Source organism: Paralichthys olivaceus, chromosome 20 (assembly GCF_024713975.1).
Source record: "Paralichthys olivaceus isolate ysfri-2021 chromosome 20, ASM2471397v2, whole genome shotgun sequence".
In the NCBI taxonomy this organism is placed as follows: domain Eukaryota; kingdom Metazoa; phylum Chordata; class Actinopteri; order Pleuronectiformes; family Paralichthyidae; genus Paralichthys; species Paralichthys olivaceus.
The window spans coordinates 7,599,799-7,612,922 of NC_091112.1; the positions used below are offsets into that span (position 1 = coordinate 7,599,799).

Sequence of the window (13,124 nt, forward strand, 5' to 3'; positions counted from 1 at the left end):
TATACTGCACGCAGAATATTTTAGAGGCATTTGAAATAGTTAATACAAGTTTACTCTCTTTTAATATCACAAAAATGTCCCTGGTTACTGATATGCAAGTACTACATTCACATAAACTGTCTATTTTTAAACAAATGTCAGACACGATTCTCTCCAGTGTGGGTGTGAGAAAATGTCTGCTGTGGGATGATCATGCATTATATGCATTAGCTGTTGCTAACATAAAAAGCCTCAAGGGACTTTTCAAGGCACCTATAATGGCTCCTGTATTTTTGAATATTCAATCAGTCTTCTAATTATTCTCATGTTCGTTAAATGGACTAGTTATTTCGACATGTACTAAGTGGTTTTATGGAACAGCCATGTCTCTAAAGATATAGACAACTGCACACACCTACCCAAGACACTTACACACAAGCATGAAGTTAATTGGATTAGTCAGTTTGTGAGACAGATGAACTCCCCGTGAACCCGATATCTTTGCTTTTTGAAACTGCATTAAGCACTGTAGTTGGTTTAATTAATCCTATAGGGGGCACTTGATAGTCAACATGTAACAAAACACATATGATGTGTTATTATTAAAAAAAAAAAAAAACCCACTGTAGTATTTCTGGCACAACTGGGTATTGTGAGAGTGTGAGAAAGGGAGCAGCAGCTGGTGCTTTTTTGTCTATGTTTTTAGACCTGGTGTGTGATGACAGGTATGCCCATGTGCCCCAAACCCATAGAAACATAGCTGTCAGCAGACATCACACACACTTTGTTACCTAAATACGCAATCTCACCAGCTCCGCACCTCATGTGGTTATGCTCATGAGATCAGTCTATTGTCTTATTATGATATTGCATCGATGCCCTGTGCCCTTTAGTTAAATAACCCTTTTTTATGACACGTCTAAATCTTTGCAAGTTGCTGTTTGGATTATTATCATTACTATTATTGTGAAGTTAGACTCACGTATGCACCTTCGCTCCTCTTCTAGTCTTGGCTAGGAGTCTCAAAGCTCTGCAGGTGATGCATTTCCTGTCTGAGTCTTGTGCCTTGGGAGCCTTTTTGTTCTGTTGGTTATTCTGTCTGTGTGTCTGTATGTGTGTCTGTGTGCACAGGAAGCCTCTGTGTGTGCATGTGTGTGCACGTGCATGTGCGCGCTTGTCTGCTTCTTTCCCAGAGAAGACTCATTTCCCCAGCAGGCCCTGTCAGGCTGTTTCTGGGCGCACTCAGTTCACAGCTGGAGGCTACTGCTGTCACCTCTTCTCCTCTCCTCTCCTCTCCTCATCATCCACTTACCTTCTTGTCAGTCACTACACTGGAAAGGCTACGCACCCCCATGCAACACTTTTTTGTGCAGCTTTCTCCAAAAACGTTAAAGCAAAGGGGAATGAGTCCTTCATAGTTGGCAATAAAATGACTCCAAAGAAACTCTGCAGCTCAACAGTTGCACAGAGAGTCCAGTTTTTACAAGTCTTCACTAAAATTACTGTTTTCAAAAGCTTTCATGCTTGAGTGGCCACCAGCATGTCCCCAAAAGGAGGACACCTCTGCAGGGCAGACAGGGATGGAAACCAAACAGCTACAGTCACAGTGTGTGTTTTTGTATGTGTGTACATGTACATATACACACAGTACTATAAATAACTCTCAAGCACAAAAATGGCTTTTGTATATGGACTTCAAAGCAAAAAAAAGACGTAGGGCAAATGTCAGCGAAGTGGAAGTTGAAGTAGAAATTATTTTGTACAACAAAAAAAAAGATAACAAGTCCTGTTTTAATTATTCACATCTGCAAATATGCATTTGTCTTTTTTGCAGGGAGATTAAGTTTGCATCTGCAGTACATTACAGAGGTGACGGTGTGAAGCCTCGCACATAAAAGCTCAGCAGGGTGTTGCAGCAGACACAAGTAAACGTTTTGATCTTTGACACCGTCCGTCTGTTTCTCGCACACTCCGACCCTACCCCGCTTTCTCTCTCTCTCACTGTCACTATCTCGCCAAGCACCAGTAGGTCAGACAGGGAGCAGATGCTCAGCCATACGACCACAACCAAACCTGACACCACAAAATAACGCACACTCCCATTCTGTCATCCTACCTTGCTTTTAATGTATGTTGTCCCTGGAAGATATTTATCACCTGTCTCCACTGGGGTTCAGTAAATTTAGCTAATAGAATCTCCCTTAACCAACTTCTTTCATTTGTTTTTTGATGACAGCTTTGTGTGAATACTCCAGGGACAGCAAATCATATAGATAATCATTAAATTAAAAGATGTCTTCTTTGGCAAGCTTCCTGCGATACACTTTGTTTCTGCTGCATTTGGTGCCAGCGTTCCTTTGGATTTTATGTGGATTCACAAAAATAAGCCAGTAGTTAAGTGGTTCTTTGGCTTGAAAGGCATGGTAAACAATTTTATTTCCATTTTGTTGCTAATTGAAAACCATTGCCACGATTTTGGTTGGGACTTGGGTTCTCTTCAGTTTTCTTAAAAAGTTTCAACAGCTCAGTGAATTTTAGGTACAACACATACGCAGCTTTGTTAACGTCATAAGAAAACATCCCAGTACAATCACAGTTACATTTATATTTGGAGTATTTTATACATCAATGAAAACAATATGTAAAAGGAGATATTAAAAATCTCAAGGTGGAACAGTAGCAAGTGATGTAAGTTAGATTTTAAATTTTACAATTAGATTTCTAATAGTACAAAGTGAATTGATTAAAACAATAACCTTTGTGCCTCTGATTCATAATTTACAACTTATATTACATTATTTTACATATTACAAACTGTCAATTAAACACACAATGTCATCATATCATTTCATCTCAGCCAAAAGACAGTTTGGTGTTAGCGTTTCAATTATTGAATTAAACTGCAGAAATGTTATGAAGATCCCAATGCCACAAGCAATATGCACTCACAGCAACTCTCAGCTGTGCCAAGTGATGTTTTCACCTTGCCTCTGCAATCTCCGGGAGGTAATTTACTGTATATCCTCCAACAAACAAAGGAAGCAAAAGGCTATTCTAAGTACTCGTCAATGTCCAAATGGCTGCTGGAGGTTGAGCTGAAATGAGTTTCTCAGATCAAAAGAAACAGAACGATGAAGGGATAAAAGGGATTGAGAGATAAAAGGGTATGAGTCAGTGGATCAGAATTGTGCTTTTACAGAACAAAAATCAACAAAATTAGAATCCATTCGACTACATGGAACGCAGGACTCTACCTATGTCATGTAGGTCACCACGTTCAAAAATACATTTCTCTCGACTTCACAGAGCCACTCAGGTTCCCTTTCTTCAGTAAAGGAGCATTTTTGTGGAACCCAACAAAAGCGGTCAGCAATTTTAATACATGTGCAGCTTTACGCTTTATCTGTTTTTAATTTTTAAACTATCAGAGATGACTGAGAAAGAGGCGATGACACCAGGAAAAGAAACGTAGAAACGCATAGAGGATAATAAACTTTGAGATCTTCTTTTTTCTAACTGATATTTCATGGGGCATTATTTATAATTAATGAGTCTAAGTTGTATAGGCCATTTGTTATGCATGCCGACTGACGTGAAGTGTTTGAAGGCAACGTTATCTAAGAGTTGAACGTGAGTAAATTCGGCCTGCAGATGTGAATCACGCCAGCGTCTGCCTGACCGGTATGTTTTGATCTGAAAAGCTACTCTGGCTGTAAATGAAACAAGCAGGGAACATTTAGAAGACCCCAGCCACAGAGGTTTAATTATTAATTTGATGCCTTTTGCATATTCATGCAGTATTTAACTTAAATTACTGTACACATTTAAGCACTCGTGTTGCTCTGCTTAAGCCATTAGCCTAGTTCAGTCATTTATTTTGTGTGTTCAGTTACAGTTAAAAGTACAGAACAACTGTTGGCGCGCTTATTGAAATCATGTATTATATGGATTCATCAGTCTTTCAAATGTATGCTAATTGTTCTGGGAGAGTGGGGCAGCTTTTATTTTTACACAGGATGATGTGAGCAAGAGCCACAGGTCAAACCAAAGATAACTGTTGGTTGCTGTAATGTGTGCATAAAGAAAAGGTCTGGTTCCTCCATAGAAAGGCTGAGGATGTGGATTGTCTTACTGACTTCTCCAATTATGAGAAGTAATAAATCAAATTAACAACACATCTAACCTTAATACAATCCTGATCTTAGTACAGCGCCTTTTTTAAAAACCTATTTGCCTCATTCTCTGTGTCTTGCCATTTGGAACAACGTTAAACACTGTTGTAAGCAAAGTGCAAAATGATAAAGGCTGATGGATTTATTGGATTAACTTGTAAGGCTACATCTGCACAGCTTTAGTTTGAAAACTTAAGGGTTATGTTTAAGTCTGGATGAGCAGTCGCTGAGACTTTTGGAGAAAATGGCACAGACCACCTCAATGTCCACTTCCTGGTTGGTTCTTGTCAGTCATGACTCGACCACCAATGCAACATGGATAACGACAAATGTTGAGAAGCCTTACTTTCTGCAACATTTCCACTTTGTTAATGGTCCAAGAAAAGTAGTCCCAGGTCGTACTTTTTACTGTTGCTGTTCCTCGTTTATAATATTTTCATCGTATAGTCTTAGGAAAGCTATGCACCACTGTGTATAACCTGATTCTCTGTGAGATCCTCCCTCCTTCTTTGGATTCCTGTATGTTTCCCTCTGTATCTACATGGCAAAACCTTCTGTAGGTTTGCCCTTGTTTTATTTAAAACAGGAGGCAGATAGTAGTGGTCAAAAGGTTTGTGTAGTAGACAAACTAGAGGACCTGTGGGGTTTAAGTTACTATGTCACCAAGCACCATGCTAGCTTAAGGGTCCCTGAACACGCTGCGCCTTTCATTTTTTTACTTGGAAGGTGTTTCTTAGCTTTGGGAATTGTTATGTTGTGCCTGATGTGCAGCCATTCAACTTAATGCACCATGATACAGTGTCAACTGAGCGTGTGCTGTGGTCTATTGCTGCCGGAACTGCTGACTTCTGAGAATCGGTTGACAAACATGACATTTTAATCATGCTGGGTAGCTAACAGAACACGGAGAGTTTGGGGATTTGATTTAATGGCTGATGAAACAAAACTCATTTTGAATTGTGAATGACAAACATATATCCCCAGTAGAAGTTGTGCATGTGAGCCTTTCCATTTGTAAACTTCACCATTTGTGGCTGCGCATGAATATACTGCTCGTCGCATAACGTTCTTTCATGATGTGCAGAGCATGAAATATGTCTTACCTGCTTTCAAAGCACTTTTATATACAGATATTGGAGTAGTTTGATCATAATGAAAGAATAAGGAACAAAGTCAAGGGTAGCCTATGTAATGAACCTCATTATCTCAGTACATTTACCCTCTCCCTATAGCTTTAATCTGTTTGTGTTTGCGTGATTGATCATATCTTTTTGATATTGATACAATAAAAACCTTTTTAGATCGCACACATGCTTTGTCCAAACACAAGTATACTGTAATTTAAATCTGTCACAGTAATGAGAAACACATAGATACAGTTTTTGATGGTGTATAGCTCTTTCTATACTTACCCAAGTGGAAAAACTTGCTTGCCTTTCAGCTCTTCCATAAGCTTTGTATAAAAACCCATAGATAACTTTGAACAGTACAGATGGATTTTACTCTTAACCTAATTAGGTCTATTGTTGAAAATGTTGAAAAACCAAAGATTACATGAATACCATAGGCTTTCACACTCTCTTTGCATATGTAAGAAAACCTCTAATAACCTTCTCCAATCCTGAAAAGCTGCATGACGCAGGGCGAAATCCAAACGTAACAAAGTGGTGAAACTGGTGGTGCATTACCAGCTCTTTGAAATTTTACAAAAATAAAATTCAGTGAAAGAATAGCGCTTCGTCTGTACTTGCTGATGGCTGAAAGTGTCCCCACTTTAATTTGGTTTAGATGGAGGTAAATTGACCCCTGATGTCGCTGTGCGTGGCCTTGGAGGGAAGAGTTATGAGCACGAACACCGGGGGGAAATAGGTGTAGCGGGGTCCTAAGTACCGATATAACTGTGGTGGAAACAGTGGGAAGCTGAAATTATAATCGCACCTCCTCTCAGCAGCTCAGCAGGCTCTCAGGAACCTGCCAGCATCACATTTAACACACACAGAACGACTAGACACACTCAGGCACTAATGTAGACAGTCCGCCTGGAACACCAACGTATAATCTGCATTCACACCCACTCACAGATGCACAAAACCACACATACACAGATCACCTCCTAAAATGATAGGGCTGCTCGATTTTTGAGCATTGCCCTTATTTCTAATGCAAATTGACACCAAATTGTCCTTGAGTATATTTGTTCAAAACATGCTGCTTATTATCATTGCGGAGGGAATTAATTTCATTCACGCATTCATGCAACTGTTGCCAACATTGCGATTAAGGCTCTTCTCCAATTACTGTAAGCTGATACGTTCATAAATTCTCCATAATAAACCTGTTTATTCAGATTTTCTGAACCCTAATGTGCATGTGGTTTTGCATAGTATTTGTAAAATACATATACCTGGTGCCGTTGCGCTGCTACTGTTGCAGACCCTAAACTCAGCTGTTGCACTCTCAGCAGCTTGGACAGTAAGTCTCTATTTTAATGATCTAAGTGCACGGTCTGAAGCGCATCGAGCAAGGGTGTGAAAAATCCACTTTTTATACTTCAACAGTGGATAAAAAGGCCCAAACATCTCTCACATGTATTAAAACTGTAGTTGTTACTCTTTGAATTCGCTATTGGGTTATTTTGAGTGTAACAAGCAATAAACCAATCAGAGTCACATCTCTCAATCCCTTCATAAGTGAGGTGTGATTACAGCTTGCAGGAATCACTGATTTTCCATTTAGTAAGAGAGACTGCTTCTGTTTGAATATCTGTTGATTGGACAGATACTTAATAATGACATTAATTGTTACTGCTCCACTCCCCGTGTGTGAAACAAGCCGTGTACCTGCATTGTGCAACCATCTATGTTGGTGCATATTAGTATTCATCAGTGAAATTCTGCACCATTGACTTCAGACCAGGTTTTTGTTATTCAATCACACAGTCTCCTTCCGCTGCCTCATTACAGCAATGCACCAACAATGCGTCTGACCACAACTCATTTAAAGACCAATATGCTCATAGATACATAGATAAGATTGCTGAAGCTTGCCAGACAGAAGAATGGCAAGTGCGTCGGTCTGATCCTGACACTTGCAGGCTGTAGTGCAGTGGTGGGTGGTTGATTGAGTCTGAAGAGAGTCAAATAGGTGTAGAAGTGGATTCTACTCTCTCAAGTTTGTTGAGCGGACACATTTGCTCTTTGGTGTTTTTGTGATTGTGCTCCACTGTAATGTTATTTTCTCTCAAAGTTGAGTTTATGTTTCTGCGTGAGTGGCAACTTCAATGTGTGTGTGTGTTTGTTAAGTATGTGTGCAGCGTTCAGTCATTCAGGTGGTTTATCTGGGCTTTGTGAGAGAGGCAGCAAATCTCCCTGTAATTACAATCTGAACATGCCTGATATTCTACCAAGACTCCCCCAAGAGTGTGAGTGTGAGTGTGAGTGTGTGTGTGTGTGTGTGTGTGTGTGTGTGTGTGTGTGTGTGTGTGTGTGTGCGCACATTGATGGTCTTTTGTCTTGTGGGGCTGAAACAGCTGGGTGCTCCTCGCTAATTAACGAGAAACTTCATAATTACTGTTAACTGGCCTACTATATCTGACAGAGAGGAGAGGGGGGGGGGGTCTGTGGAGGGACGTTCAAATAGACAAATATTTCTTCAGCGAGACGTTGCTCTCGCCCACGGATTACACTTAAATAATGATCAAATCTTGAAGTGCTCCAAAAAAACTTTGAACTGTTAATGTTCTATTTCCTCACTTGGAGAAAAAAGATGGCAGCACAACAGAAAACACTGTATCCGTGTTTTATGCAAGCTGCAAAAAGAACGGTCAAATGAACAATAGACAACAAATAGACCATTAAAAAAAAACCTCTCCGATAAACTAACCTGAGTATTATCCCAGCAAACTACCCAATCTTGTACAGTTGTTGTGTACTAATGTATGCATAACCGAGACCCAATTAAAAACATTGCATCAGAACAAAAACATCCCACAGTTATTACTGCTGGAAAAATTTGTAAGTGGCACACAGTAAGTGGAAGTGCTGTAGAGACGCAGGGTAGAAGAAGAGAGAAGCTCATCAGAAACAGACAGAGGCTGATGTGAACGCAGAGATGAGAGAGAGAGACGGAGACTGGAAGGGTTGTTGTTTTCTCCCAGGGCTAAATGTCACCACTGCCACATTGTTTAGGTCACTTAGAACCTTGTGTGTGTGTGTGTGTGTGTGTCTGTGTGTCTATGTGTGTGTCTGTGTGTGTGTGCGCTCATAATGAACATGTAATATCATGTTGTCTATCTCAAAGCCTCCCTTTGGTTGCCTCTGGAGGATTCTTAAAGTCCACCTTAAAAGGTCAAGTGGATCAGTTGGGACACACACACACACACACACACACACACACACACACACACACACACACACTGGCATTACATGACAGGGAAGAAATAAACATCACATTATTTTCTTTTGGTGATGATGTTCAAACAAATAGATACAAGAACGTCTTATAGTTGCGTCTGAATATAGGGGACTTTTTCTGACAAGTAAAGGGACCACACTTGCTTGCTTCAATGACTATTTAGCTCAGATTGTTAATTACTAAAACCTATTTCAGGTTAACACAAAGTGAGTGTTTTGGCTAAATTAATCCATAATAACAATGTTAATAGTACTATGAGTAAATTCCTCTGTAACCTTGTTTATTGTTTGTTTTTTGTGTTTCATTTTTAGCAAATGAGTGAATGAGTCAAAATACTAAAAAAGTACAAATACCTATCAGGGTTGTTAACATTGAAGAGTGATCATAGTTTCAGATGATCATAATTTCACATTTTTAATAAATCAGTTGAATAAAAATGTATTTGAAAATCTACATATAGATACATAGATAAATGTCTCCAACAAATAAAAAAACACACGACATGACACACATACACACACAACTCTGGCTGTAAACTTTCAGCCCAAAGTCTAAGCAAATGGATGGCCAACGAGAAAAAAAGAGGGAGGGAGGGAGGGGGAGAGAGAGAGCCGCAAGCCATAAACAGCTGTTTCTCGAATGTGCATCCTCCACTCCCAGAGAAACAGGGAGATTTGCTCATTGCATCGGGCCGCCTTAAAGATATTTCTAACTAATAACTAACACACACTATGTAGAGGTTTGAACCAGATAACAGCTTCATCAGGAGGAAAAATAAGTCTAAATGATTCAGGAGGCACTGATCTATATATGCAGTCTTATGATATGTGTATAATTAACATGATATCAATAATTCATTTTCAGGCATTGCTGTTATCGTCCATGGATATGTTGTGCTCCCCCAGGAGTCAAACGGATGCTGTTTGTCTCTACAAGTTTAAATTTCTAACTTGCATACAAGGCCTGACAGATATCAAATGCACATGAACTTCAAGCATGTTTACTGTTGTTGTGAATCAAAGAGAATGATTAATCAACAGTGAGTGAATGTGTGTGTGTGTGTGTGTGCGTGTGTGTGTGTGTGTGTGTGTGTGTGTGTGTGTGTGTGTGTGTGCGTGCACACATGTATTTAACATTTAAATAATTTGCTGGGGGTCTAAGCAGTTGGCTATTGATCTGTGTGTATGTGCCTGTGTGCCTGTGTTTTTGTGTGCATAATGATCATGTCACGCTGTGTTGATTTTCGTGTCAGACAGCAGCGTTCTCTCCTCACTCCATTACTTCCCATTCTGTCACTGTGTGTGTGTGTGTGTGTGTGTGTGTGTGTGTGTGTGTGCTGTTTGCGTCTGTAATTTCTCGCCCAGAACAGTCCTTGTGCTTTTTCTTTTTTCTTCCAGGCTTACAGCTGTTTAATTGTTCTTTTAAACAAGTTCTCTCTCTCACTCACACACACACACTTTTCAGACAACAAGGTGAAATAAACGAGAAGCCAAAAAGGCTGCTCCACATCGTTATGCAAGTGGACTGTGCACTGTCACAAGAGCTGCGAAAACAGCTCAGTTAAAATGGTTCCAGAATAAAAAAATAAGCAACTGTGTTCCAGCCCTCACTCTCATCAGTGACAGATGGATCCTGCTGCACTGTATCTAAACACAGGAACACGACATTTAAAAGCTCATAATGACTTAATGATAACTTCAACTTTATATCTACTGCTCTTATCTTCCCCTCGGGACACAGCGTTCGTAACGATGCCAAGTCGGAGATGTCCACAGATCTGTTTATGTGTTTGAGGTGTTTTAATCTGTAATGTATAAAAAAGTTTTTAATGAGAGTGCACAGAGGAGAGAAGCTGATCTTAAACAATGTTTACTTGGTGTGCCAAGCTTTAAGAGGTCATGCTGCAGTGTTGCTTCTGCTCTCAGGAGATAAAACCAACACATTTTTCTCTTAAAATCACCAAATTCTTCACACTTGGACTGCTCCATGAAGATTATTACAAATAACAGTTTATATAAGAATTATATGTCACATTGAAATAGGGCTGCAGTAGTTAATGTCACTGGTAATTAATGCTTTCTCCTTACACTGATGACATAACCAAATGCAGCCAGTTGTATATTAAACCATTAAGAACATTTCCTCCTTTAGAGCCAGATGAAACTGGTGCATCCATCTATGAGGGCGACGTGAGTGATGAAATGCATCACAATTTGCTGAAATACTTGCAGGAAAAGCAAAAATGCATTGTGGGAAGTATAGTTTGTTAGCGCTCTGAGGCTACAAAAAAGTATTAAAGTAGCATTTTAGACAATGGCTGACGATCAAAGTGAGGGGAGCGATATCAAAGCAGATCGCACCTGTGTTTCATCCTCAGAAACAATGATGAAAATAACAATGAAGAAGATCCAGACCCCAACGACGTGTCTGCGGACCGACTGGCCGGGACTCAGTCGGTGGGAGACGAGCTTGAGGTGGAGGGGGAGGAAGGAAGATATATACTTTGGCAAATCTTTCAGCTCTTCAGAAAACCCTCAGGTTGTAGGGGTTCACTTTCAAACCCCACTTTGGTTTGAGAGGGTTTTATTCTGCACCTCAAGTCTTTATGGGTTGAAATAGCAGAAAAGTTTAAATATTTGTAAGACTACAATCTGTATGATCATTATAAACTTTGTTTACAGACTAATACAATTTGAAACTTATGCAGCTCTATTACAGTTTCACTGATTACTGATGTTGGTACAATCTGCTCTTTTATCGGTTCCCAGTGTGTTTTTTTGTAGTTGTCACTGTCACACAACTCCAAATAGCAAGTGTGTGTATTCACACTGGTGCTTTCTTTCTCCTGCTGCTGTTGTGTTGTTTCTATTGGTAACAATGGAGACAGCTGTAGTAACCGCCGACTGCAGGAAAGTAGACTTGTCAACAGGTGACATGTTAGTCTGGGAATGGCTCCATGGGCTCAGTTTGTTTTAGATCATACATTTAGTTGTTGGCACTCATGCAGTATCAATTAACAACCACTGCAAGACAACAAGTTGTGTAGTGTGAACAGCGCATCGATCTGATGCCTCTGAAAGTAGTGACGTCTTAACCACCGTCTTGGCAGCAGAATCATCAAGAATTTGTTGTGGACATGTTGGATAGTACATAAACAACATCTTTTTGATTTTGCTTGCTTGGTTGATATATACATGAATCTTGGGACTAAATAAATCCTATATTACCACTGCGCCTCAGATAATATCTCCACATGCCAACAAAATCTCCATGGTCACTGTCATAGAGTCTAAAGAGTTGATACATTATTCACTGCCTTTAGTTCAGCTACAGGATTTTACCCACAGTGACATCATCAGCAGAGTTTCTCTTTCTGTGAACTCTGGTGCCTTTCAGAAGTTCTTTTGTGATGAAATGTTGTAGTTTACTTTCATGGTGTACCTCCTTTCCCTTTACTGGCTCCATCTGCTTCCACTTCACTTAGTGATTGTCTACACAGAATCCCTTTCAACAGTCCCATGTCAATAGCCCTGAACTTCTACTGTTCAGCCGAGGGTTGTACGTGTTGGTGAAGAGAATAGTCGCGGTAGCTGGAAAGTTTTTAGATCCCTTCCCCTTGGTCAAGATAAAGGAGGCGTCACACTTTTCTGCAATGCAATATGTGTTCTGGTTTTATTGCATTCAGATCTATGAATTTGACTTTCAGTGAAGAACTGTCTGCATTTGCTGAATAATACATAGAGCAAGCATGAATACAGAAAGTTTGACACCTAATTATCACCTTTGAGTTCTTCAACTTTGAAACTTGAATGTAAATAGAAAACTCTCTTACCGTTCGCATGTATTCAGATATTGGTGTGAATAAAACAAGAGAAAAGAGAGAAAAGAGAAAAACAACAAAATAGACACAGAAATGCATTTATGCTCATTGGTTTGACAGTTGGTGGAGATATAGGATTTTCATCTTGTAGTATTGACACCCACTTGGCTGTTTGTGCGCCTCAGTCCAGCTGTAAAATCTAAAGCATGCCTAAAAACCGAGACGGATAAGATTCTGACAAACATAACATTACTTTAATTGGGTACCTTTATTTTCTTTCAATTTAAGTTGATGATAACGAGCCCTCTGGAGACACTCCCCACACCTGCTTATTAACTGTGTAGCACCACAGTTAGAATATGATTCTGCACTTTAGCACCTCTAGCCTTCTTCTCTAACTGGCTTTCTGACAGCTATAAGGGATCCTGACGACCTGGACTAGTATCTATACACAAAGCACTGCTAATATATAGTGATCCCCTCACTAAGCCTTTTATCGTAGCAATTAGCTGCATGTCTCTACGCGGCTGGAGGAGAAAGGGGCTTTAGTGGTGCCAGCACAGGTGGGGGGGGGGGTAGAATGAAGAATGGATTCTTAAAGTGATTCATTTACTGGCTGAATGAATGACACATGGGCTTTCTGCTTACTGACCAACTGACTGACCAGTGTAGTCAGAGACTGGCTGTCTGGCACAGGTCTAATGTGATCCTTCATAGTAAGAAACAAGGACTTAGCCAAA

At 39.9% G+C, this 13,124-nt stretch overlaps 1 protein-coding gene across 1 annotated transcript in view; it reads left to right on the top strand.

The window, feature by feature from the left end:
• csmd3b (CUB and Sushi multiple domains 3b) overlaps positions 1–13,124 on the top strand; it is a 300,140-nt gene that overhangs the window by 8,491 nt on the left and 278,525 nt on the right. The gene's annotated exons all lie outside the window — the stretch shown is intronic.